At 43.0% G+C, this 26,961-nt stretch overlaps 1 protein-coding gene and 1 long non-coding RNA gene across 4 annotated transcripts in view; one reads left to right on the forward strand and one right to left on the reverse strand.

The window, feature by feature from the left end:
* Positions 1-26,961, forward strand: part of Mapre3 (microtubule associated protein RP/EB family member 3) — a 57,308-nt gene that overhangs the window by 22,457 nt on the left and 7,890 nt on the right. Inside the window, exon 1 of one of the 3 annotated variants that reach the window (XM_070025193.1) lies at positions 22,129-22,367. The exons of the other annotated variants lie outside the window; for them this stretch is intronic. The gene's annotated coding sequence lies outside the window, so the exon portion shown is untranslated. Of the gene's footprint in view, positions 1-22,128; positions 22,368-26,961 lie in introns of those variants that run through there. 3 annotated transcript variants of the gene reach the window in all.
* LOC138829119 (uncharacterized) lies at positions 11,129-21,988 on the reverse strand. Its single transcript, XR_011372491.1, has 3 exons — positions 21,902-21,988; positions 13,233-13,267; positions 11,129-11,232 (listed from the first exon to the last, which is right to left on the reverse strand). It is a non-coding gene; the product is annotated as an uncharacterized lncRNA (long non-coding RNA).

Consider the following 26,961-nt stretch of genomic DNA (forward strand, 5'->3'; position numbering starts at 1 on the left):
GCAGAGGAACTCATTCCTCCAGTACCACCTTTCCACAGACAACACGGCTATCTCCTAGCAGACCAGCTGTTGGAGGTATGTGTGCAAGCCATTGAAACATTGATGTGGCCATTGAAACAGGATGTGACTTTTGGCCCACTAGCCTGAGCAAACATATGACGGGACACTAGTGTCGTGTGTGTGTGTGTTTGTGTGTGTGTGTGTGTGGCGGTCATGGTGCCTGAACTCTGGGCTGGGCGCTGTCCCTCAGCTCTTCAGCTCAAGGCTGGTGATCTACCACTTGAGCCATAGCACCACTTCCGGCTTTTTGTTTATATGGTGCTGAGGAATCAAATCCAGGGCCTCATGCATGCAAGGCAAGCACTCTACCACTGAGCCACCTTCCCAACCACTATTTTTTTTTGTAACACTAGCTTCTTGAATCGGTAAAAGGGTTCTTCTTGACAGTTTATTATTTATTTTCTGTGCCTGATGGAGGCTTGAACTCAAGGTCTGCATGCTGTCCTGGATGCTGTCATTTTTTTTTTTTTTTTTTTTTTTTGCTCAAAGCTGGCTCTCTACCACTTGAGCCACATAGTTCCACTTCTAGCCTTTTGGTAGTTAATTGGAGATAAGAGTCTTACAGACTTTCCTGCCTGGGCTAGCTTCAAACTGAGATCTTCAGATCTCAGCCTTCTGAGTAGCAAGGATTACAGGTATGAACCACTGGTATCCAGCTCTAGACAATTTTTTTTTTTTGGGGTCCAGTTGTGTGGCCTGAACTCTGGGCCTGGGCACTGTCCCTCAGCTCTTCAGCTCAAGGCTAGCGCTCTACCACTTGAGCCACAGCGCCACTTCCGGCTTTTTTCTTTTTGCTTATGTGGTGCTGAGGAATCAAACCCAGGGCCTCATGCATGCAAGGCAAGTGCTCTACCACTGAGCCACCTTCCCAGCCCAGCTCTAGACAATTTTTAAAGATTAAAAACATCTCATATGGGCTGGGAAGAAAAAAGAAAAAAGCCAGAAGTGGCGCTGTGACTCAAGTGGTAGAGCCCTAACCTTGAGCTGAAGAGCTGAGGGACAGTGCTCAGGCCCAGAGTTCAGGCCCCATGACCAGACACCCCCCCAAAAAAAAATCTCATATTCATATATTTTATTTAACTAAAAAAAGATGTCACTTCTAAACCTTGTACACTAAACCTTTTATTCTGAGTCACATTGGACGAAAATGAAAATTTTTTTAATTGAAAAGAATACTGTTTAAAGTAAGGAAAGCCAATTTGTAGAAAATCTTGGCATTGTAGCTATGAGAAGAAACATCTGTTCTAGTCTCTATTCTTTTAAAATCTGCGTATCTCATCATTAAGAAAGAACACTGCATATGTTTAACTGAATTATAAATGTTAGCAGAAGAAAGCAATTAGCTTGGTGATCATTGTAGCTATGACCTATCATAGACATTTTTTAGCATCTATATACAAAGTCAGCATATTTATTTTTGTCCCCCACTTGGCATTATTCCATCACAACACTCTAGAAACCAAGAAAAAAGACTTGATGCTTCTGGAGATGAGGGGAAAAAGCCATAGGTTAGGGTCTGGGAAGGTGGCTCAGTGGTAGAGCACTTGCCTTGCATGCATGAGGCCCTGGGTTTGATTCCTCAGCACCACGTAAGCAAAAAGAAAAAAGCTGGAGGTGGCGCTGTGGCTCAAGTGGTAGAGCGTTAGCCTTGAGCTGAAGAGTTGAGGGACAGCGCCCAGGCCCAGAGTTCAGGCCCCAGGACTGGACCCCCCCCCCAAAAAAACACAAACCATAGGTTAAAAAATATGCTATGTCCTGACTAGGCTTCATACTAACTGATTTGCAGTGTCTTGGCTTCATACTGACTGAATAACAGTGACTCAGCTCCTTACTGACTGATTAGCAGTGGCAAGAGCAGGGCCAGTAGCAGGGAGACTTTGCAAAGTCACTGGGGCAAGGTCTCACGTCTAGTCCCAAGCCCTGGTCCACATCTGCTTCTCTGTGGGAGTGTCAGGAATCTGAATAGTCATCATACACTCAGGTCATTTATTTACACACCAAATTCTGAGCTCAATCTTTTTATTAACATATATTAATTATACAGAGAGTTTTCACTGTGGTTTTTCCAGACATGTATATAATTAATATTTTTTTGCCAGTCCTGAAACTTGAACTCAGGGCCTGGGCACAGTCCCTGAGCTTCTTTTTGCTCAAAGATAGTACTCTACCACTTGAGCCACAGCACCACTTCCGGCTTTTTCTGTATATGTGGTACTGAGAAATTGAACCCAGAGCTTCATGCATGTTAGACAAGCACTCTACCACTGAGCCACATTCCCAGCCCTATAATTAATATTCTTTTATCAAATTCATCCCCCATTTGCCCTTTGTGTGTATGTGTATGTGTGGGTGGGTGTGTACATGCTGGCCTTGGGATTTGAGCTTGGGACCTCTGTGCTATCCCTGAGCTGTCTCTAGTTCAAGGCTAGCAGGTTCACTTCTGGCTTTTTTTAGTAGTTTATTGGTGATAAGAGTCTCACAAATTTTCTTGCCCAGGCTGGCTTTGAACCACAATCCTCAGATCTCAGCTTCTTGAGTAGCTAGGATTATAGGTGTGAGACACTGGTGTCTGGCTCCCTTTAGCCCATTTTAATCCCCTCCTCCCTTTTTTTTTTTTTTTACCAATTGTAATGAGTTTCATAATTCTATCATACATGCATATAAAGTACTTTGATCTTGATCATCCCCTCATCACCCTCTTTTCTGACTCCACCCCACTGATCTCCTGAATCATTCTCATTTATATTCCATGAGGTCTATGTTGGCTTGAAGGGCTTCATTCAAACTCTGCCACACTTCTTTCCTGTCACCTTGGACCAGGACAAAGTTGTGCACTGGCTCAACACTGCCTTCAAGGAAATCCCAGGCTTATTATTCATTACCAACTCAACATGCTCATGAACAACTGCTCATAAACAGCTCCTAGTAGAGAAACCAAATCTTGAAATGCAACCATCTTTCATTGTGTGATAGCATTCTGACATTTGTCAGAATCCTAAAGAAGAGGCTGCATGGAACTTCTGGCAGCTGTTTTCTGAATACCTGCTAAGCTCCAGAGCCTCAGTGCCTGTTCCATTATGGACAAGGAGGGAAATGGCTCTTCTCTGAATGAGGTGGGCCCTGCAAGATGCTTTGCTAATATCGCCTTGACTGATAAGAAAAGCCATCCAAGGTCCTAATAACTCATCTGTGTTATTTTTAATTTGTATTCTATTTATATAATTTTGTTGTTGGTTGTGGGGCTTGGACTCTGGGCCTGGGTGCTATCCCTCAGCTCTTCAGCTGGTCTAGCACTCTACCACTTGAGCCACAGTGCCACTTCTGGTTTTCTGGTGGTTTATTAGAGATAAGAGACTCACAGACTTTCCTGCCTGGGCTGGCTTTGAACCGTGGTCCTCAGATCTCGGCCTCCAAAGTAGCTAGGATTACAGTATTTATGTAAGTTTTTTTTTTGTTGTTGTTGTTGGTCGTGGGACTTGAACTCTGGGCCTGGGCGCTGTCCCTCAGTTCTTCTGCTCAAGGCGAGCGCTCTACCACTTGAGCTACAGCGCCACTTCTGGTTTTCTGGTGGTTTATTGGAGATGCGAGTCTCACGGTCTTTCCTGCCCGGGCTGGCTTTGAACCGCGATCCTCAGGTCTCAGCCTCCTGAGTACCTAGGATTACAGGCGTGAGCCACCAGCGCCCAGCTTATTTATGTAAGTTTTAACTTAATAACAAAGTAATTATTGTAATTGTTCAGAGTTACCATAGAAGAATTCATTGCATCGATAGCCCTTGTATGTCATGTTATTATCGTACATGTCTTTTTCTACTGTTCAGTCATAAGGTCCTTAATGGCAGGGCCTCATGCTGTTTATCTGTCTGTCACCAGTGCCCAGCACTGTCTGGTCATTCAGTGAATGCACAGTGAATATTTATTGGATTTAAGAGATGATCTAAGGACATCACTTTGCTAAGTGCTAGGCTTCCCCTAAAATATATATAATTTTTTGGGGAGGGGGAAATTGAACAGACATTGAGCATGAAAGGCAAATACTCTACCACTAAGCTAATATTCTCAGAGAGTATAGTTTTGTCAGAGGGTATAGCTATTAACTTTTAGATGTAAATATAAGCAATATGAACATGTATCATTTGTTCTCTCTTAGCTAGTAGTAGTTAGCTAAGTGAACACTGTAATCACAGCATGCAGAATACTAGGGCAGGAAGATTATGAATTTGAGGCCAACCTGGGTGATTAGAGAGGGAGGGAGAAAAGGAAGAAGAAATAGAGAAAAAGAGAGAACACTTAAGCACATTTGGTGAGGTTTAGATGGCCATCCTGGGGGACGGTCAGAGCTGACTCTGAGGGATAGCTGAAGGTCAGTTAGCATGACTAGTCCTAATAGTAGGGCAGTAGCAGGAAGGAAGTGGTAGTTAAGACCAAAACTGCTTACAGCCTCCATAATAAGAGAGTTTGACAGCAGTGGAAGGAAGAAGGGAACTTTGTGGTGGCAGTTCACTATAAATGTTTGTGGGCCACATGCTTTATTAAAAGTCACGACTCAATTTTATGACCCATGTCTGCCTGTTCCAAAGTAACTTCTATTCTTACTCAAAACAGAAATTTCAAAACTCCGTATCCATTATTTGTAGAACAGAAAGAAATGCACTCATTTTAAGAGTCCTTGACATCGCTAGTCTGTCTCTACTCTTTCAGAATTCTCTATCATGGAATTGCCTAAATGCTCTCTCTGGAAGCCCCTGTCACCTTCTGGTCAATTCATGCTTAGTCTCACACTTGTAGTCAGTTCTCAAACTCTAAATGAGACCAGTCATGAACAAATGACTGCTTACTACTCCTAGCTAAGAGAGAACAAATAATACATGTTCATATTGCTTATATTTACATCTAAAAGTTAATAGCTCTACTCTCTGACAAAAATATTATTTTAGGATTGAGTATTAGCTTAGTGGTAGAGCATTTGCCTTGCATCCTCAATGTTTGTTCAATTCCCCCCCCCAAAAAAAAATTATATATAGTCATTTTAGGGGAAGCCTAGCACTTAACAAAGTGATGTCCTTAGATCATTTTTTTTAATACTGATTTATTCTAGGAGATGAAATGACATTTGAGAGTAAAAGAAGTCAGGTAAGCTGGGCACCAGTGGCTCACACCTGTAATCCTAGCTACTCAAGAGGCTAGATCTGAGGACTGCAGTTCAAAGCTAGCTCAGGCAGGAAAGTCTGCAAGACTCTTATCTCCAATAAACCACCAGAAAACTGGAAGTGACACTGTGGCTCAAGAGGTAGAGTGCTAGCTGAGGGACAGTGAAGAGCTGAGGGACAGTGCCAAACCCAGAGTTCAAACACATGACTGACAAAAAAAAAAGTCAGATGTAAACAGCAAACAATAAGCATCTACTTTCACTATGCTTTGAAATTAAAGAGACAAAATTAGGAGACACTCCCCTATCCCTACTCCTGCTTTCATAATACTTTTTTGGTGTGGGTGTGAACTGGTCTGGGGCTTAAACTCAGGGACTTGCGCTCACTTGGCTTTTTTGCTCAAGGCTGGTGTTCTACCAATTGACCAACACCTCCACTTCTAGATTTTTTCTGATTAATTGCAGATAAGAGTCTCATAGACTTTACTGCCCAGGATGGATTTGAACTAGGATCCTCAGCTCTTAATCTCCTAAGATAATAGAGTTGCAGTACAAATGTTATAAGTCTCATAAAGCTAGAATCAAATAACCACTGATTGTGTCTTTCTTAGCTACGTCCTTGTTAGAACACTTTGTGGGCCAGAAGTATGAAGATGACTTAAAACCTTTTCTCTACATGGAGGGTTGATTCTGCATAATGTGTTGCTTCTCTCCTGAGAAATATAGGGTTCTATTTTATCTCCTGCTATACATGTTGTGCTTTCAGACTCATTTTATGTTTGTTCACTTGGCTGGAGGGGTTGGCTTCAATTCAGTCATAAGGATTGCATGGCTCTGGAATGACATGCATGTTCCAACTGGAAGGCCTAACAAGGTACCACATTAGGGCATTACAAACAAAACCAAAAACCGGTTTGCTATGCCTCCTTTCTTTCTTGGACTTTAAGTCACTTTAAGCTGTTTAGTGTAAAATTCACAAATTCCTCTGCCAAAATACACCAATTTCAGCCAGGCGCTGGTGGCTCACACCTGTAATCCTAGCTACTCGGGAGGCTGAGATCTAAGGATCATGGCTCAACGTCAGCCCAGGCAGCAAAGTCCATGAGACTCTTATCTCCAATAAACCATCAGAAAACTGGAAGTAATGCTGTGGCTCAAGTGGTAGAGCGCTAGCCTTGAGCTAGTGCCAGAGTGCAAGCTCCATGACTGACAAAACAAAAAACAAAAATCAAAATATACCAGTTTCCATAGTCATATGCCTAAGTCCCTCCTCAAACACAGAAGTTGCTCTCAGGGGTAGGAAAGCTTCTTGGGGAAGAGTGCTTGGTGGTCAAAAGGAAATGTAATGCCTGCCTTACAGTTGTGGCCACTAGGTGGTGACCAAGTTCTTGGTGTACAGTATGGCTCACTGCACTGTGCAACTGCCAGGTTGAAGACCACCTGGGAGCCTCTATATCCCCTTTTTAGCTTTATTAGTTGAAATTGCTGGGTTTAGGGAACATGGTAGTTCTGATCCTTTATCTTACCACTGTAGGCCCAGCTTGGTCACAAGCACTGGATAGGTCCAAAAGTTCTTGTCTGGCAGGAAAACCCAAGGCATATAATGGACATCTGGAGAAGCGTGCTTGTCTGAGTTGGGGATTGCTTCCAGGATACCCCAGGAGTTGAGCCCTCATCTTCACAGGTAGGAGCTGTCCAACATTTCAGCATACATGTGCATCTGCACATTTGGAAAAGTTTAGTGATGCTCTGTCTTAACTGTTGTGTGCCATGTTTTAAGGAAACTGATGCAGTTCAGATTTACAGCCTCTTGGGGGTTTTTTTTGTTTTTTTTGGTCCGGTCGTGGGGCCTGAACTCTGGGCCTGGGCGCTGTCCCTCAGCTCTTCAGCTCAAGGCTAGCACTCTACCACTTGAGCCACAGCACCACTTCTGGCTTTTTTCTTTTTTTTTTTTTTTTGCTTATGTGGTGCTGGGAATCGAACCCAGGGCCTCAGGCATGCAAGGCAAGCGCTCTACCACTGAGCCACCTTCCCAGCCCCCCTCTTGGGTTTTTAAATCTAACATCTTAATGATCATCTCTTCTTAAGAAATTTTACTTAATTTGTGTTTGCAGACACATTTGTATCAGAAGATCAATTTAATGTAGCAAGCAATATACTTCTTCCCAATATCATGGTGCCTTGAAAATAGGAAGAGTAATTGGAGCTTGCTTTGTGAGCATGAAATCAGGACAAGTAGAGTTGGAAGATGTTAGGAAATCACGAGTTATCCACACCATCAGGCTTGTCTAATTCTCTTCTGTCAACTGGATGAGGCATTGTCCTGGTAACCAGAATATAAATTCTAGCTAAACAGGATGCCATTCCTGGATATCATCAAAATTGTACTGACAAAATTGTTTTGCTCTTCAACTACTTTTTCTAGCTTCCATAATAACTACCACTTCTGTTTAAAATTGCCACCATAACCAGATCCTACAGCATACCATATGATAGGTCTCCAAGTCTATAACTTATTCTACAGAGATAAATTTTAAATCAGCAGTGCCGGATAATACCTGGGAAGACATATTTGTCATCTGCAATATCTCCAAACCACATTATTTCTCCAGTTAGGTGATCCTATGTAGATTAATAAGTAGATTCTTGTTAACAAGAACCAGTAGGTACTGTTAGGGCAAGTTAATACATATTTGACTTTTTCAAGCAAGATGGTCTTAGTCAGAACACTACTTCATTCTGAGCTGGGTGCCAGTGGCTTACACCTAAAATCTTAGCTACTACGATCCAGAAGATCACAAGGCTCAAAAGTCCTCAAGAGTCTTATCTCCAATTAAAAACATCCTGGCTGGAAGTGTAGTCCAAGTGATAGAGCACCAGCTATAAGCAAGCAAACCTAGCAAGCAAGCAAGCAAAGTGGGCACAAGGCTGAGTTCTAGTCTACATTATCGGCAGTGGGAGTGGAGCCCTCTGCTGTTGTCAGATGACAGCAGTTGTAGTCAGTAGGTAAATTAATGGGCATTAAATGTTTTTCCAACAAAATGTTTTACTGAAAAAGCAGATAGACCTGTGGCCTACACTTTGCTGGCCCCCACTTAGGAAACATTGTCATAAGGAGCTCTCCTGTCCTTCCCTGCTTTGCCACTGTCTCTCTTGATCTTAAGTATTTATGTGATTCTTAAGTCTTCAAACTGGATTATCTCTCCCCTAAAGGACCTTAGAGAAATGTCTTATTCAAGACTGAGTCTGGAAACTATAGGTAGCTCAGGTGGTAGAGCACCTGCCTCACAAGTGTGAGACCCTGCGTATAATAAATGAGAGTTGGGAGGATGGGATGTCTAACAAGACCTATGTGGCTAAGAGGATGGAGGAAAAACTTGGAGCTGCTCCTAAAGTTGGGGTTGGGGGTGGAGGGGGAGATACTGGCCATAATCTGTAACAGAGAAAAAGCTGAGAAGACAGTATCAGTAGATTCTGGGGACAATGAATCACATTAAGCTGCTATTGTGACATGCTGCAATTTCCTGGGGAAGTAGTATTAAGAGTAAATTATCCCTGAGCATCACCACTGTGTTATGTGAGCAGTTAGCCACTATGCATGTTCCTCATCAAATGAGGATTCAGACATGGGCCAGAGGAAGACTCCCTGGACTGAAGTCCTTTGGCCAGATCATCTCTGTGCATGCAGCAGGTGCTAAAATATTCATGAAACCTATGTGCTCAGAGGAGTGAGTGATGAGCTAGGCTGAACTAAAGCTGAACGCAGGCACGTAGGCACTCTAGAAGTCTGATGCCAGGAGGAAAATGGGAAGGGTTCTAGTTTAGTAGTCCTTTACATAAGTCACCCCAGAGTACTGGAAGGACTCTGGGTTCTCTGAGCTCTTTTCTTGGGGTGTGGTTTTATGCTTATTTGTCCATTAATACCAGCACTAGAGAAGAGAAAGGAAAAGACACTCACTACGTGGGGCAGGGGGTGAGGATGTGGGGCGCCTCAGAGTGTAGTTGTAGAGATGGTAGGGCAGGGATGGTAGGGGAAAAACAAAGGAAAAGGCAACAATGCTTGATAAGAAATGTACTCATTACCTTGCTCATGTAATTGTAACCCCTCTCTATGGTATTTTCACAATAAAAAACTTATTAAAAAAAAAAAAAAAGAGGCTGGGTGCCAGTGGCTCACACCTGTAATCCTAGCTACTCAGGAGGCTGAGATCTGAGGATCACGGTTTAAAAGCCAGCCCAAGCAGGAAAGTCTGTGGGACTTTTATCTCCAATAAACCACTAGAAAAACTGGAAGTGGCTCTGTGGCTCAAGCGGTAGAGTGCTCACCATGAGCTGAAGAGCGCCCAAGCCCAGAGTTCAAAAAAAAAAGAAAAAGAAAAAGAAAAAGAAAGAAAGAAACTATGAGGCATCTTTTGTGAATCTAGCTGAAGCCACAACCTTGTTCTATCACCTACTGTCAAACTCTTGAGGGAAGGATTCTACCAAAATCTCTCCTTCCCCAATGTAATCTCCACAAAGTCAGTCCTGCACACTTGAACAATCATAGTCCTCAGTGTCCTTCTACTTACCAAAATTGCATTAAGAATCCATGGCCTAAGCTGAGCACTAGTGACTCAACCTGTAACCCTACCTACTTAGGGATCTAAGATCTGAGGATAATGGTTTGAAGCCAGCCTGGGCAAAAAAGTCCATGAGACTCTTATCTCTAATTAACCACCAAAAAGGCAGAAATGAAGTTATTGCTTAAGTGGTAGAGCATTAGTCTTGAACAAAAAAGCTCAGAGACAGCGCTCAGGCCCTGAGTTCAAGCCCTAAGATTAATATGTGTACATGCACACATGCGTGCACGTGCGTGCACTCACACACACACACACACACACACACACACACACACACACACACACACACACATCTAACTTGAATTGAGCAGTGTCAGGTTTGCTATGGCTGTACCTGAGGTTATCTTTTACCTTCATAACTGTCTGATGACAGATGTTTTTAGGTTGCTAACAAAGGTGAGAGTGCTTCCTGTATTGACTATTTACATCTCTTGTCCGTGAATTGTGGTAGAGAATCTCTGTGCCCCTAAGTCATACCATGGTGTTGCTCAAAAGTGCTTTTGTTTTATGGTAAGAAACCCAAGCCTAGGAAGGCTGCCATTCCCCAGAGCATGGAAGATCACAAGCTGCAGAGCTAGAATGGGGCCTTTCAGAGTCTTTTCCATCCCTTTTTCATGGACAGCACTGCCTGTCCACATGGCTAAATGTGTCCATGTAGTTTTTAGGAAATTCACCACAAGGCTATCTATTTTGGTAGCACAATTAATGTTTGCCTTTGAATTCTCAATTTCCTCTACTTACCTAAGTCATTTCCCTTTCTTTGTTTTATCTCATACCAATCTTCTAGACAAAAATATGAGGGAGAGCCAGTGCTGGTGGCTCACCTGTAATCCTAGCTACTCTGGAGACTGAGATCTGAGGATCGTGGTTCAAAGTCAGCCAGGGCAGGAAAGTCCATGAGACTCTTTATCTCCAATAAGCCACAGAAAACTGGAAGTGGCACTGTGGCTCAAGTGGTAGAGTGCTCACCTTGAGCTGAAGATCTCAGGTACAGCCCCCAGGCCCAGAGTTCAAGCCCCACAACTGACAAAAAAAAAAAAAAAAAGAAATATGAGGGAGGAATATCATAGATAATATCTAGCTTTGTCTTGGCTTCTTAGGATTGTAGGCTTTCTACATTGTTTCCAAACTTCTACTTTTTCTATCTCAAATTACATTTCAGTATAACTTGAGTATGGCAACATTATTCAGATACATCTCAGGTGAGTCTTCAAAACCTTCATAAAGGGATGTTTTCTAATATCTCAGGATAAGTTTCATTACATAATAAATTATATAGACTATCAAGGACTTACTTTTAAAAAGATAAATGCCATGGATATAGGTCAGTACAGACATCCCTGGATCCTGGATCTTCAGTAGAAGGTGTGAATGCTGAGAATTCATCATCAGGATTTCTAGATATCTATTAAACGCAAGCATCTTTCAAACTCTATTGTCCAAAATATATGTGGGCAGTAATCATGGAAATGTCTCCTTCACTAGTAATCAAAGAAATAGGGTAAAGAACCCAAAAGGCCATTATTTAATCAACACATTTCTTTAAAATACAATGTTTGTGAGCATTGTTGAAGTGAACATTCATAAACTTCTGGAAGAAGAAGAAAAGTACAGGTTTCTGGAAAGATATAAAGCCTTAGAAAATATGTCATACCTTTGACCTAGTAATTTCCTGCCCAAGGAAATAGTTATATATTTAACAAAAACTGAATGTTAAAGGTATTAATTCCAAGAATATTTAAATATCAAAAATGTCTGGTATGGAATATTATGCCCATTTCACATGTTTCTGAAGCTGGAGGTATAGCCTCAGTGGCAGCATACTTGGCAAACACTGAAATAAAATCTCTAATATTCATGAGTGTTCTTTGAATGTGATTAACAGCATAAAACAAGTGAGCTCCTGGTCTTCACCCACACTCAAACTTGCTCCTCCTGCAGTTTCTTCATGCTCTCTATGTCATGGGCCAGAACACGAAGTTCTTTCCTGACCTCTCTCCTTCACATCTCCTTCAGCAGCAAATCCTATCACTTTTACATTTAGTAGGACTCACCCTTCTTTTTAGGTCTCTTATCAAGCATGAATTGAAAGAGCTTGAGGAGAAGAGAAAGCAATCCTGATTGCTCTTTGAATGGTTAGGGCGAGAGTTCCTAAGTCAAGACCCAGGGTGTCTCCTCCAATTAAGTTATCCAGCAATCTCTTGTTCCTAGAGCAGAAGCCAATGGGCCATATGGCCTAGGGGAGGCAGAGGAGCAGGGTTCAAAGTATGACCACAATGAATAGAAATAGGCAAGAGAGAAGTAGTAGGATTTCCTTTGTGGTAAACACACTGGCTGAGAAATTGGTATTTTCAGTGAGAAGCACATGTTGTACAGTAGGAAGGACCGTCATCTTGAAAGGCTATCCTGAAACAAGGTGTGTTGATGCCTACGCTAGTGTAACTTCTGAGGATATCAGACAAGGAGGGGATGCTTTATGTGCTTTGTACTCGAGTCAAGAGAGATAACTTGCAAGGCACTGGTGGGTCATACCTATAATCCTAGCTCCTCAGGAGACTAAGATCTGAGGATCATGGTTCAAAGCCAGCCTGGGAAGGAAAGTCCATTAGTCTCTTATCTCCAATAAACCACTCAGAAAACTGGAGGTGGTGCTGTGGCTCAAGTAGTAGAGCCTTGAGCTGAAGAGCTCAGGGACAGTGCCCAGGCCCAGAGTTCAAGCCCCATGAGCGACAAAAAGAGAAAGAGATTAAGAGAGAGAGAGAGAGAGAGAGAGAGAGAGAGAGAGAGAGAGAGAGAGAGAGATTGAGAGAAAACTCCCATTGTAAAAGAGGAAATAAAAGTTCTTCTGCCAGGGCTCATGCCTATAATCCTAACTACTCAGGAGCCTGAGATCAGAGCAACTGAAGCCAACCTTGGCAAGCAAATTCATGAGACTCTTATCTCCAATAAACTTCTCAGAAAAAGCTGGAACTAGCACTGTGGCTCAAGTGATAGAGTGCTAGCCTTGAGCAAAAGAATTGCTCAGAGACAACACCCAGTTCCTGAGTTCAAGCTCTAAGACTGGCAAAAATTGTCATAACCCCAATGGTTTGTCTGTATCTTCATGTATAGATAGGTGGAAAGGTTTGTGAGAATTAGGAAGCTCAGGATAGCAGATTGGTTAAGGGATAATTAATTCATAAAAGGCCTGATCTTTATATTACTAAGGAACAAGGTTGCATGCATTCCAGAGGGCTGAGGTGGTTGAGTATGTGTTTATGAACCATCCAACCATACTTTTAAGTTCAGTGATTACAGAAAAGTTAGAGACTTGCTGAGTGGTCAGCCAGGATTTCTTTCACTGGGGAGTTTGGAATGGCCAACAGTCTATCAGAACTAAAGGATTTACTCCCTGGGATAACTCACAATTGTTAACTCTTTGGAAAACCCCGTTGTCCTTCCTAAAAGAAAACAAAGACGGCTGTAGTCAGACTTAGATTCTATATCACCTCTAGAACACACACACACACACACACACACACACACACACACACACACACACACACACACACACACACACACACACACACACACACACACACACACCATGTGTGCACACACATGCAGAAATGAAAAAAAAAAAATCTACGCCGAGCACCAGTGGCTCATGCCTATAATTCTAGCTACTCAGGAAGCTGAGATCTGAGGATCACCGTTCAAAGTCAGTCCAGGCAGGAAAGTCCGTGAGACTTTTATCTTCAATTAACACCCAGAAAACCGGAGGTAGCACTGTGGCTCAAGTGGTAGAGCACTAGCCTTGAGCTGAAGAGTGTGGGGACAGCGCCCAGGCCCAGAGTTCAAGACCGACAAAAAAACAAACAAAAAAAGACAAAAAACAAACAAAAACAAAAAACATCCACATCTAGAGCAAGAGCAGAATGACAAACAGGGTAGATCCTTGAAGTTGTGGTTGAGGAATCCGCTCTCAGTAAATCTCTGAGACAGAACAGTCCATGTATACTGATATTTCCAGAGGAAGGCAAAAACAACACTAGTGAAAGCAGGGTATATAGCTACATCTGTAAAATAAGCCGCCTCAGAAGGCACAAGGAGATTTTTTTTTAAGTGTTTTATTCTGGCGAGGGAATGTTCTGTTTATGACTCCAGCATCCTGAGAAAATTTATAGCCCCAGCCACTGGGGGTTTTAAATGGGAGCCAGGATCCTACCTTTAAAGACTTCTCCCCAAGACATTTTCTACCATGTTTTTGACTGTTTTAGATCTCCTTTAGTTACTGTACAAGTTTGGGTAGAAATTCAAATAAGTCATTCTGAACTTTGATATAATCAGCCAAATAATCCTAGTGTCACCAAATGAAGGGTGAGCTCCCTCAACTTCCCAGTTTCTATGCAAAAATCATAAGTTCTTAAGATTCACATGTGAGAATCATTTCTAAAGCATCTCACAAAAAAGGAATTGTACAAGATGAAAGTTTTGATCAAGGATTTATTTTAGTGTAAGGGGATAAAGTAGAAAGATATGAAAAAGAAACATTTCCTACTCCCCATTATAAAATGAGTATGGGGCTGGGAAGGTGGCTCAGTGGTTAAGTGCTTGCCTTGCATGCCTGAGGCCCTGGGTTCAATTCCTCAGCACCACATAAGCAGAAAAAAAAGCCGGAAGTGGCGCTGTGGCTCAAGTGGTAGAGTGCTAGCCTTGAGCCAAAGAGCTGAGGGACAGCGCCCAGGCCCAGAGTTCAGGCCCCACGACCGGACCCCCAAAAAATAAATAAATAAAATGAATGTAAGGACTCCAAATAGTGGTGGGTTTTTGTTTTGTTTTTTTAATTTGTTTTGTGCCCATCCTGGGACTTGACCTCAAGGCCAGGTTCTGTCCCTGAACCTCTTTTGCTCAAGTTAGTGCTCTATTAGTTGAGCCAGGGCTCCACTTCTGGCTCTTTTGGGCAGTTTATTAGAGAAATGAGCCCCATAGACTTTTCTACGTGGGCTGGCTTCAAACTGCAATCCTTGGATTTCAGCCTCCTGAATAACTAGGATTATAGGCATGAGCCACTGGCACCTAGTCAAGTTGTGGTTTTATCTGTGTTCTTTATACCTCAACCAGGTTTGCAGTTCTCAGAAGATAGAAAGGTTTGGAGTGATCTTTCTCAGGGCCTGATCCTCGTGAACAAAGAAATATCTGGGAATGTTTTCATGGGGTTTATTGTAATCACCAAAAACTGGAAACAAGCTACAAGTCTTTCAGTGAGTGAACAAATAAACTGTGGTGCTTCTAGCCACCTACCATTAATTGGAATACTACTCAGAAGTGGAAAAAAAAACTATTAATCCCTGCGGTTATTCAGATGAAAGTCAAAAACACTGGACTATGGAGGGAAAAAGCCAAATACAAAAGGTTATTATATGGTTCCATTTATACAACATTCATAAAATGATAAAAAATTATAATGATGGAGAACAGATCCGTGGTTCCCAGAGGTAGTTGAAGGGAGGTTTTGTTGTTGTTGTTGGTTTTGTTGTTGTTGTTGTGGGTTTTTGTTTGTTTTGTTTGTATCAGAGCCTCTAACTAAGGTTAGAGGCTCAACTAAGGTTGATGATCTACAACTTGAGCCACATCTCAATTTCTGGCTTTTTGTTGGTTAATCAGAGATAAGAGTCTTGCAGATTTGTCTCCCCAGGCTGGCTTCAAACCTCCTCAATCCTCAGATTGAGCCACTAACACCTGGCTTTGAACAGTTTGGTATCCTAGTAGAGGGCCATAACTTGTGATAAACTTCATAGAAAGTGGTGAAAAACAAGTAAGGTCTGTATTTTAATAAGATGACATTGTAATTTCCTGATTTTAATAATCTTTACAAGCCAACAAACTGTACAACTTGGGGGGGGGAGGAAGGAGTTGGGGAGGTAGGGAGGGAAGGAATGGTAGGGGGAAAACAAAAGGGGGGTAACGATGCTCTATAGGAAATGTGTTACCTTACTCATGTAACTGTAACCCCTCTGTACATATCTTTACAATAATAAAATTTTAAATACTAATCTTTACAAGCCAGTGCTGGTGGCTCATATCTGTAATCCTAGCTACTCAGGAGGCTGAGATCTGAGGATCTCAGATTTGAGGATTGCGATTCAAAGCCAGCCCAGACAGGAAAGTCCTAGGCAGGAAAGTCCGAGAGATTCTTTTCTCCAATAAACCACCAGGAAACCTGAACTGGTGCTGTGGCTCAAGAGGTAGAGCATTAGCCTTGAGCTGAAGAGCTGAGGGACAGCACCCAGGCCCAGATTTCAAGCCACTGACCAACAAATCATCATCATCATCATCATCATCATCATCATCATCATCTTTATATGTTATGAGGGAAGCTAGGCAACAATGCATAGGAATTCTTCTGTTTGAACTGTGAGTCTAAAATTATTTCAACATTAAAAGTTCAATGGGGGAAAATGAAGGAAGGGGTGACATTGACCAAGAAGCATTGTACTCATAACCCGACTTATGGTATTATGACTCCTTTCTATAACTTCTTAATAATAAGAATAAATAAAAATAAAAGTTACAAAAAATTTAGAGGGATGCAGACTGGAAGTGTGGCTCTAGTGATAGACCCCCCCCCACCCGGGCCCAGCAAGCACAAGGCCTGAGGCCAAACCCCAGGACCACCAAAAAAAATAAAATAAATCCTCTTTAAAATTATTTACTGTATGCTGTTTATAAATGCTATAGTTTTACTTATTATAACTTTTATTTGGAAATTAGGTTATTATTTTTCCTATAGTATTGTTACCAGTGTTTTATATTATTATAAATATACTATACACATAAGAAACAATCCTTTGGTGGATTTCTTCCTAGGATAAAAGCAGTCCAGCGGTCCTTGATGTGGCTTTGTCTACCTTTCTAGCAGTATCTCCTACCGCAACAGGTATTCTGGGTGAGCTTTTGCAGGCCTCCCACCTCCTCATATGTCTCCCTAACCTTGGTCCTCAATTCACACTCTGCCTCTTCTGTGAGCCTGGCCTGAATAAGCAGCAGCATGGCTCCAACAGTGTCTAAGAGCAGATCATAGTATGATTTCCTTTGGTAATTTTGTTCAGTTGAACAGCTCCCACTGTTCTTGGGTTCCTGCAGGAGCCTCAGTCCCAAACCTGGACCCAAACCTGGCACAGTGCCTGAAACTCAACATTGTGTGAGAGGAGCACCTGCTCCATAAATGGTGATGGGTGAGTGACTGACCAAATGGATTGGAGCCTCTGCAGAGTCCTTGGTCATCAGTATTGTTTATTCCTCCCTGTCCTAATACACTAATTTTCCATAAAACTAAAGGTCAGAAGGAGTTCTGATTAGCCACAGCTAAACAGAGCAGCACATGAATATTTAAAACAGCATTTTCCAAATGATCAGCTTAGCTAAGATTTTATTACATTATCATTTTCCCTGTTTCTTCTTCTCACATTTGACAAAGTAGTTTAAGCAGCTGAAGGAGATCATAAGATTGTACCTCTGAGCTTCTCTGCTCAGATAAAAGAAGTAGAACTTTCTTAGGGTAGTAGGCAATGGACTCAAAAGAGAATGGGGGTGTAAAGCTGAAGAGCTCAAGCCTGTATTTCAATCTGTCTCTTCAAATTTTAACTGAAGTGGTTGCCATGCAGGCAACCACTCTGGTCTCCCTGAAACTGCACAGACACAATGGCCTGATGATATACTCCTGATTTCTCAGCATCCTCATGAGCAAACAATCTGGAACTCCCTAATTGTCTACAGATCTAGCTTCTGTCCCCATTCTCCAACAACACGATGATTCACTGTTTCATCATGCCCTATTGTACAACCCAATGACCATTTCTCCATGTAATGTCTGGTAGCATTAAGGCAGATGTCCTCCTCTGGATCCTGGCCCTTCCCTTGGCTTCCTGGACCTCACCTACCACTTTTCACCTTCTCTTCTTTGATTATGTGCCCTAACATTCTTCTAAGACTTAGTCTAAGACTTATTACTATTATTTTTCAAATAATAGTAATAGTAAACATGTTCCCAGTGTTCCCAGTTCCCCAGTTTCTCTTCACTGCTGACCTCCTGACATCTTTGCAAGCCTAAAGTAGGTACCAGATACCCTGATAAACCCTCTTCCTGTTGAGCCCTCACTCATCCTTTGCATGCTGCAGAGAGCATGAAAGCCAAATGTATGTGCCCTGTTGAGCACTTCTAGTTTTCTGATCCCTTATTTTATGGGAGACTTTTTTAATCTGTCTAGTCAAACAAAGGCTCCTTAAAGACAAGACACCCAGGCCTTAAAATGGTACTGCGGCTTCAGGGTACCCCACAGACCATTTAGTATGTGTGTTAGTGGTTAGCAGAAACTTGCCAGTTAAAGCAACCATGCAGTAACTTCAAAAGAAATATAACGCAAGCATCAGTGACTCATGGCTGTAAGCCTACTCAAGAGGTTTAGAACTGATGATTGGTGTTTAAAGCCATCCCTGGTAGAAAACTCTGTGAGACTCATTTCAGCAAAAGCTGAAAATGGGCACTTCTGTAGCCATGGCTGAACACAGAGAAAAAAAAAAAAAAAAACAACCTGACCTGCTAAATGTCAGTGGGAACCATTTCCCCAGCACTGCCCCCTCTAGAGCTCATACCTGGTCCAGAGACTGGAATGCAGCTCCCCACCCTGGGAATTAGACACTGGTCCAGGACTCTGGTGGAGACAATTTCCTGCAACACCCTATGGTAGCCTGCCCCCTCCTGGGCTCATACCTGATGCAGAGACTGGAATGCAACTCCCCACCATGTGGAAAGTAGATGCCGGTCCAGGACGTCCCCATATCACACAGTGACTAGGTCCCCTCTGGGACTCAAACAAGGTCCAGGCAACAGAATGCTCCTTCCTAACTCACTGGAAGTAGACACCAATCCAGGACTCAGGCACATGACCTCCCCACTACCACTAGTGGGCATCTGCCTACTCTAGACTTAGGTCCAGACCAGAACAGTAGACTTCTGTGCAGGTACCTCATGATGGGAACCTGCCACTGGGCCTAAACCCAGGCTAGGACACCAGACTACCCAGCCCACCACAGAGGCCTAACAACTGGCCAGGACCCATTACACTGTTTGTACCACCTTGAGGTGAAAGCTGCTAAACACAAAGTCAGAGATCCATCCAGTGAGTCACACCCTACCACTACTAACTTAATACACAATTGGAACATCCCCAACAGTCCCTGAACCCAATTGCATAAATTACAATGAAAGATTACGAAACTCATGAACAATCAAGACAACACACCAAATTCAAAAGCCAACAGCAGTCCAGGGAAGGACCTTGTGAGAGTGAAGAAAAAGTGATAGAGGACAAAAGGACCATTAAAGGAATGATGATACAATTGCCTATGAAATGACAGTGCATATCCAAAAACAAATAGAAGAATATAAGGAGGAAATGACCAAGAATATACAGGTCACCCAAAAAGACATGGGGAGGAAGATAGAAACACTATATACCTGATTAAAAGATGAAATTAACACCCTATGAACTGATATCAACAAACATTTTGGAAGCACGAAAGTCTCAATTTCCCTATTGCAGATCACAGTTGAAAGCATAAGCAACAGACTAAGCAAAATAGGAAATAGGGTATCCAGAGCTGAGGATAAAACACAGGAATTAGAACCAAAAAAATCAAAGGTATGGAAAAAACACTCAGAACATCCCAAAGAGAAATCCAAGATTGGCAGATTCAGCCAAAAGATTAACTCTGCAAATAGTCGAAATAGATGAAGGAGAAGAATTCAAAACTGAAGGCACTGAAAAGCATTCAACTTTTTTTTTTTTTTTTTTTTTTTTTCGGTTGTGGGGCTTGAACTCTGGGCCTGGGCGCTGTCCCTCACCTCTTCAGCTCAAGGCGAGCGCTCTACCACTTGAGCTACAGTGCCACTTCTGATTTTCTGGTGGTTTATTGGAGATAGGAGTCTCACGGTCTCTCCTGCCCAGGCTGGCTTTGAACTGCGATCCTCAGATCTCACCCTCCTGAGTAGCTAGGATTACAGGCGTGAGCCACCAGCGCCCAGCAGCATTCAACTTTTAACAGAAAACATCCCCAAACTTTAGAGAGAATCTCCGCATATAACATTCCTAGAAGACAGGACCCAAAAAGAAATACTTCTACATGCATCATAGTGAAAACTCTGGACTTAAGGAATTCGTTTTTATTAGGGAATTAAATTTAAATTTAGCAAAATTAAAGAAGAAACTATATTACAATGGAAAGAAGATCAGAATTACTGCAGATCTCTTCCCATAAACTCTGAATGCCAAGAGAGACTAGAATGGTATAATTCAAGCTCTGAAGGTCAACAACTGCCAACCCAAACTGGTGTGCCCAGTGAAACTATCATTCACAATTGACAGCAAAACTAAAACCATCCGTAACAAAAAGTAAAGATATTTATGTATATATTGATATTTAGCTATACTTATATATCTAGACACACACATGCATACATGGACACTGATAAAATTATACTATATAACACATGGGTGGACACATGAGGAAGGGACTTGGGAGAGAGTGGGGAAAGGGAAGGCACTAAACAAAAGGAAATGTACTCATTACCTGACTCATTTAATTACAGCCCTTCTGTACATTACCTTTATAATAACAATAAAGTAATTTAAAATTTATTTTTAAAAAGCTAGATGGTGGCTGGGAATGTGGCTTAGTGGTAGAGTGCTTGCCTAACATGCATGAAGCCCTGGGTTTGATTCCTCAGTACCACATAAACAGAAAAGGCTGGTAGTGGCACTGTGGCTCAAGTGGTAGACTGCTAGCCTTTAGCAGAGAGAGGCTCAAGGACAGAGTCTAGGCCCTGAGTTCAAGTCCCAGGACTGGCCAAACAAACAAACAAAAAAAGCTAGAAACAGAAACAGAACTACGACTCCAGTGGTAAAGTACCAGCTTTGTGCAAAAAAAGCTGAGAAAGCTTCCTGGCCATAAGTTTGAGCCCTAGTACCAGCTCAAAAATTAAAGGGGGGGAGGGTGTTCCTGGTAGAAATTCCTTGTAACGGCCAGAAGAGAAGTTTCTGGAACCTTCTGGAACCTCTCCAGTGTGAATCCTCACTCAGGTGGGGGCTGGCCATCTCCAGTTGGGGTTAGTCCTGCAGGATAAGCCTGCAGGGTGGAGTACCAGGACAACCACACAAAGAATGGTTGAAATGCTGGCAAGAGTCTTGACAGAGAATGCACACTGAATCTTACTAAATTTGTTCTGGATATCTTTAGGGCAGGCTTTCTGGCAGAAAGGGTAGAGGATAAATGAGCCTCCAGAAGCCAGATGCTGGTAGCCTGGGTTTGATGGTAGCTCTATGGAAGTTGGTTGGCTTAAACATGTCAGTTTGAAGACAGTACAGGCAGAAAAGTCTGTGAGACTCCATCTCTAATTAACTATAACCAGTAAAATGCCAGACTCAAGGTGTGATTCAAGTGGTAGATCAAGCTAAAGAAAGAATATAAGACCCTGAGTTCAAGCCCTGGTACCAGTATAAAAAAATTATATATATGTATGTATGTATATATGTATGTGTATACACACACACACACACACACACACACACACACACACACACACACACACACACACACACACACACACACACACACACACACACACACATATATATATATATATATATAACAGCATTTAAAGAACTTAAAGATACCCCAAGGAAAATTTTGAGGTTTTCTAGGATCTCTCTATTGGCCATATGGGTGAGCCTAATAAAAGGGATTCATTTTAGCAGTGAGAAGTAGTTCTCTTTACTATGGTCCTGGGTTTCCCTTTAGCCTTTGAATTATGGTCAGCCAGGCCTCCCCCAAGGACAACTTCTAAACAGTGGCTACAGGGGTATGGCTATATTTCCCAGGCTGGAATGAGGGTAACCCACAGAGTCCAGATAGTGTTTAGCAGAATATACCAGGACACAGTGTCTGGGACTGCAGTAAGGCTCAGGATCTTGGGAAGAGCAATATAACATGAAGTAGTTGGGAGAATGGAATCCTGGAGAAGCTCTGGGCCCTACCTGTCCCTACAATTGTCCGTGCTGTATCTGCTGGAGTAGGTGCATACTGTCCCAGCCAACCCTGGAACTACCCATTGGCTCCTTTCTACTTTGACTGCTTCAACTTTAAGCCTCTCTATGAGCCGAGTCCTTGCTTGGCCATTAGAAGAAGGTGATTGGCTGAGTGACCAGGGCTTTGTGACCCGCTAGCAGGGCTCTTCCAGGCCCTCAGAACTCTCCATCCCTGCCTGCATATATTGCCTGCACACAACTCCAGGACAGCCTGGATGTGTGAGCCAAGGGGGCAAGGGGTAGCAATTTTGCAGAGTTTCCAAACAGGTGACTTCAGCCCTCCTGGGCCTGGGCAGGAAAGGGTAGCCCAGTGAAGATGGGCATAGCTCCACACTGGGAGCAGAAAGGTTTTGGCAGACTCCACAGAGCTCACTCTCCTCTGGTCCCACAGTGTCTGTTCCAGTTTTCCTGGAAGGTATGGTGGTATCTATGAAGTAGATATATGGGAAATCTGCATTGGGGAAGGATCGTAGTTAGATACTCCACTTCAGAAAATCCAGGTGGCTGTCCCTCGACACAGGGCAGAGAAAAGTGCATTTCTGCAGTCTGTCTTCCTTCTGAATTGGCCTATCTGTGGTCTCAGAGTTCAAAGATGGCTGTGTACTGGGAGCCTTCTTCTCAAATATATACCTTTGGGTTTTCACTGTTGGATAGTAATGCTGATAACACTTGGCAAACACTGGGCACCAAGCTCTATGCTCAAGGCTTTGTACAGTCATTCACTTGGTTCTTACAACAGTTTTATGAGATGGGAGTTGTCACTGATCCCATTATTTAGATGTGGAATCCAAGTCCTAAAATCAAACAGGACATGATAGGACTTGAATTTGAACCCAGGTGGTCTCATTAGAGATTCAGGGTTATCAAAGCATAGACTTTGGAGATGGCTGGTTTGCATGCCAGTCACTACCTATAGTAACAGAAAATGTGTGTCTTTCATAGCCATCCTGGTAAGAGATGAGATCTACAAGGAATTTTCTAGAGACCATCAGAACAGGGCTGAATGTAGGGTAAAAAGACCACTGGAGCCATGTACCAGTAGCTTATACCTATAATTCTAACTACTCAGGAGGCTGAGATCTGAGAATAGAGGTTCAAAGCCACCCTGGGGAGACAAATCCAAGACACTCATCTCCAATTAATTAACCATCAAAAAGCTGAACGTAGCCAGGTGACAGTGGCTCAACCCTCACTACTCAAGGGGCTGTGATCTGAGGATCGAGATTCAAAGCCAGCCAGGTCAGAAAAGTCCCCTTGAAACTCTTATCTCCAATTAACCACTCAAAAAACAAAAATCCAGAAGTAGAGCTGGGGCTCAAAGTGGTAGAGTGCTGTCCTTTAGAAAAATAGCTCAAGGACTGCACCCAGACCCTGAGTTCAAGCCCATGACAGACAAAACAAAACAACAAAAACTTGAAAGTGCCAGGCGCTGGTAACTCATGCCTGTAATCCTAGCTGCTTAGAAGGCTGACATTGAGGATTGTAGTTCGAAGCCTGCCCAGTTAAAAAAGTCCATGAGACTTTATCTCCAGTTAACCACGAAAAATTTGGAAGGAGAACTATGGCTCAAAGTGATATAGCACTAACCTTGAACAAAAAAGTTCAGGAACAGTAACCCAGGCCCCTAGTTCAAGCCCTATGACTGACCAAAAAAAAATGCTGAAAGTGCACCAGGAACTGGTGGTCATACCTGTAATCCTGGCTACTCAGGAGACTGAGATCTTGGAATTGTGGTTTGAAGTTAGCTCAGGCAGAAAAATCTGTGAGACTCTTATCTCCAATAAACTACTTGGAAAAAAAGCCAGAAGTGGTGTGGTGGCTCAATTGGTAGAGAAAATGAAGCTAAGGGACACCTAGCCCCTGAGTTCAAGCCCCAGGACCTGTACCTGGAAGTAGAAATACGGATCAAGTGGTAGAGTTCTGAGAATTAAGAAAGATTGAGGCTCCTGAATTATTTTCAATACATATCTGTAGAAGATAGATTTTCACTGAAGATTTAAAAACACAAAGGCAAAACTAAATGTAGGCTGGGAATATTGTTAAATATTGAGTGTGAGATTTCAGAGGTATTCAGACTCACTGACCATCTTTATAATTTCAGAATAGAAGTTCTGGGAAAGGTGATTGGTCTCTAGAAATCCTTCTGGCCTTTGGTTATCAAGATTTGGGCTTGATGAACATTTTTCCAAGGCTTCAGTATGCAACTGACCAGTAGCTCATCTTCAGCAAGAACTGTGAATGTGCCAAGACCCTAGGATTCTGGCATAAGAAATGACTAAGCAAAGACACCAGATTAAATGTCCTAAAGTTTATATTGTGTGGGATTATTGGGGCTTGAATTTAGGGCCTCATACTCTCATTTGGCTTTTTACTCAGGCTGTCACTCTTATCACTTGAGCCACATCTCCACTTCCAGCTTTTTGCTGGTTAGAGATAAGAGTCTCACTGACTGGCTTCAGGCTTCCTAGCTAGGATTATAAGCATGAGCCACCAGTGCCTGGATCACCCTCCTAGACTTTTTCTTCCCCCATCTCTAGACATGGTAGTCTTACCAGGAGTCAATACCCTGAAATACAGACTTTTCCCAAGTCTTGATCTGGTCTATCTGGAGAGGCACAGCCCCACTTGAGGGGTGACATGCTGTAACTTAGTCAGGATGTGGCTTTTCCAGACAGTCACTATGTGTCAAAGATGGTGGTGGAAAGACAGGGTTAGATAGACCCAGCTATTGCTGCTCTTGAGACAGAGCTGCCCTCTCCGGCTGTTACCTTCTATTCTCCCACAGAGGTAAAGAGCTCTTATACAAATGTGTTATCACTGTTTTCTTGGACTGTCTCTGCTGTTTCTGAGGCAGGTGGTCACAGAGAACCAGATGCTTGGGCAAATACTTCATGTCCCAGCAGCTGGTCTGCTTTGTGTCCAGGCCTATGTCATCCACATCAAAGGCCATCCAAAGTTGGACTCTGACAAATTCAACTACGGTTTAAGGGAAAGGGAGCTGGTTTCGTTCAGTTCAGCCCTAGAGCAGGACCCCTCCTCCCTTCCCCACCCCCCCACGCTCACGCAGCTAGTGCTGGGCCAGCTCTGAGAGGACAGGCACGCCATGCTAGGCCCTTCCCTGAGACCAAATTTTCATGGACACTGGCTTCCTCTTTGGGGGCTAGATCCAAGTTCAGAGACTCTCTGTTTTCTAAATTGAGCCAGGGAAAGATGATATGGGGATGGGGGAGGCAGTTAAAGGAATCTTTGCTCAGAACCTGGGTGCCACCTGCTGGCCATATTTAGTTCCAGGCATAGTGCCAAAATTCAAGAGGAAAATTAAAAGGGCTCCCCGCCTTCCTCCGCTTGGTGAGGGGCAAGGAAACAGGAAGGCTGATTTCTTCCTGGAGCCCAGGCACATGTAATGGAGGATTCTTGCCGACACCCCTGGATACTTTTGGCTGAGTCATCCTGAGCAAAGATGCCCCCAGCCAGGGCAGAAAGCAGCCCAAATGTGGGTTCTAGTGTTGGCGGCCCACTCATCCAAAAGCTCCATGGAAATGGCAGCATGCTTAATTACTGGGTCCCAAGAGGAACCATTTTCTCAGTTTCCTTTTACCGTCACTGTTACTACTTACCCTGTCACAGGCAAGATGAGAGGTATAGAAAAATACCCTCCCATCATTAGGCACCACCGAATCGGGAGTGTCTAGGCAAGCTGAGAAGACCTGAACATTTTAAAGTGGCCATGTAGTTCTTGATGACTTCTGACAGGAAGGTCTTCAATTGTATTTTAAATTCTAGGGAAAGTGGAGAATTTTTCTTGGTACCAAGAAGAAGAGGGGGATTGGATGTGGTAGCAGATACCTATAATCTCAGCTACTCAGTATAAGACCCTACCTAAAAAACAAACTAAAACAAAAGGCTTGGAATGTGGATCCAGCAGTAGAGTCCTTGCCTGGCAAGTATGAAGTCCTAAGTACAATCCATTTTCCCTGCTAGTTCCTTAGATGATGCCCCTGGAAGCTCAGAAGCACCCTTTTAGCTCCAGTCTCTGCCCTTCCCTTCCGCCAACATGGTCAGGCAGTTGCTCTTCACTAAAAATTGGTCAAAGATGACTTCAGGGGAATCTGTGCTCGGGGTGACAGAGCAACAGAGGTGGGACATGCGTCCCACACAGGGTTCAGGGAAAGGTCCCTGGAGAGGATGCTGCAGCCAAGCCCTAGGGGGTGGGAGCGGAGAAGATACTAAGAGGAGAAAATGTGAGCTGTCATTCAGCCATCAGTGAGTCTAGCTTTACTGAACACCTTGCCTATGACAGGGCCTGGGAGCCCAGGCACCTCCTGATACGGAGGCAGGCAAAGAACCAAGTCTGAGGCTCAGCGCAAGGGTTGGAATGTAGGACGGCAGGCTCAAAGCCACTGTGCAAGTCAAAATTACCCTGGAAAACCTCTGAAACTGCCAGTTTCTAAATCTTCAGAAGCTCCCAAGATAATCATTTTTGTTTTTCTTGGCTTTTGATCCCTGCCTGGGATTCCAGGCAGTAAAGGATAAGGCTGATTTTTTAAATGGATGAAGAACTAGAAACAAATTTTTAACGCGTATTTGTTTTGCTAAAGGCTGGCAGTCTTGAATTTTCTTTGTTGTTGTTTTGTGCAGTCCTGGGTCTCAAGGCTGGTATTCTACCGCTTGAGCCACAGTTTCACTTCTCCACTTTTTGCCGGTTAATTGAAGGAAGGAGTCTCTCGGTTTGTCAAACCAAGATCAAACCAAGACTCTCCAGTCTCAGTCTCCTGAGTAGTGAGGATTATAAGCATAAGCCACTGACACCTGGTAATAACAGGATTTTTCTCTCACAATTCTTATTTTAAGAAAAAGTTCTTTTAAGGGCTTTAAGCATGGCTCAGGTAGAGCACCTGCCTAGCCAAGTGCAACCCCCTGTACTCCAAGACCCTAGTACTGAAAAAAAAAAAAAAAGTTCACGATAGAGGTATGAGAGGAACCAACCCAGCACATGGTGAGCTGAGTAT

The sequence above is a fragment of the Dipodomys merriami genome, unplaced genomic scaffold, assembly GCF_024711535.1.
Source record: "Dipodomys merriami isolate MVZ:Mamm:240054 unplaced genomic scaffold, mDipMer1.0.p SCAF_17, whole genome shotgun sequence".
Lineage (NCBI taxonomy): Eukaryota > Metazoa > Chordata > Mammalia > Rodentia > Heteromyidae > Dipodomys > Dipodomys merriami.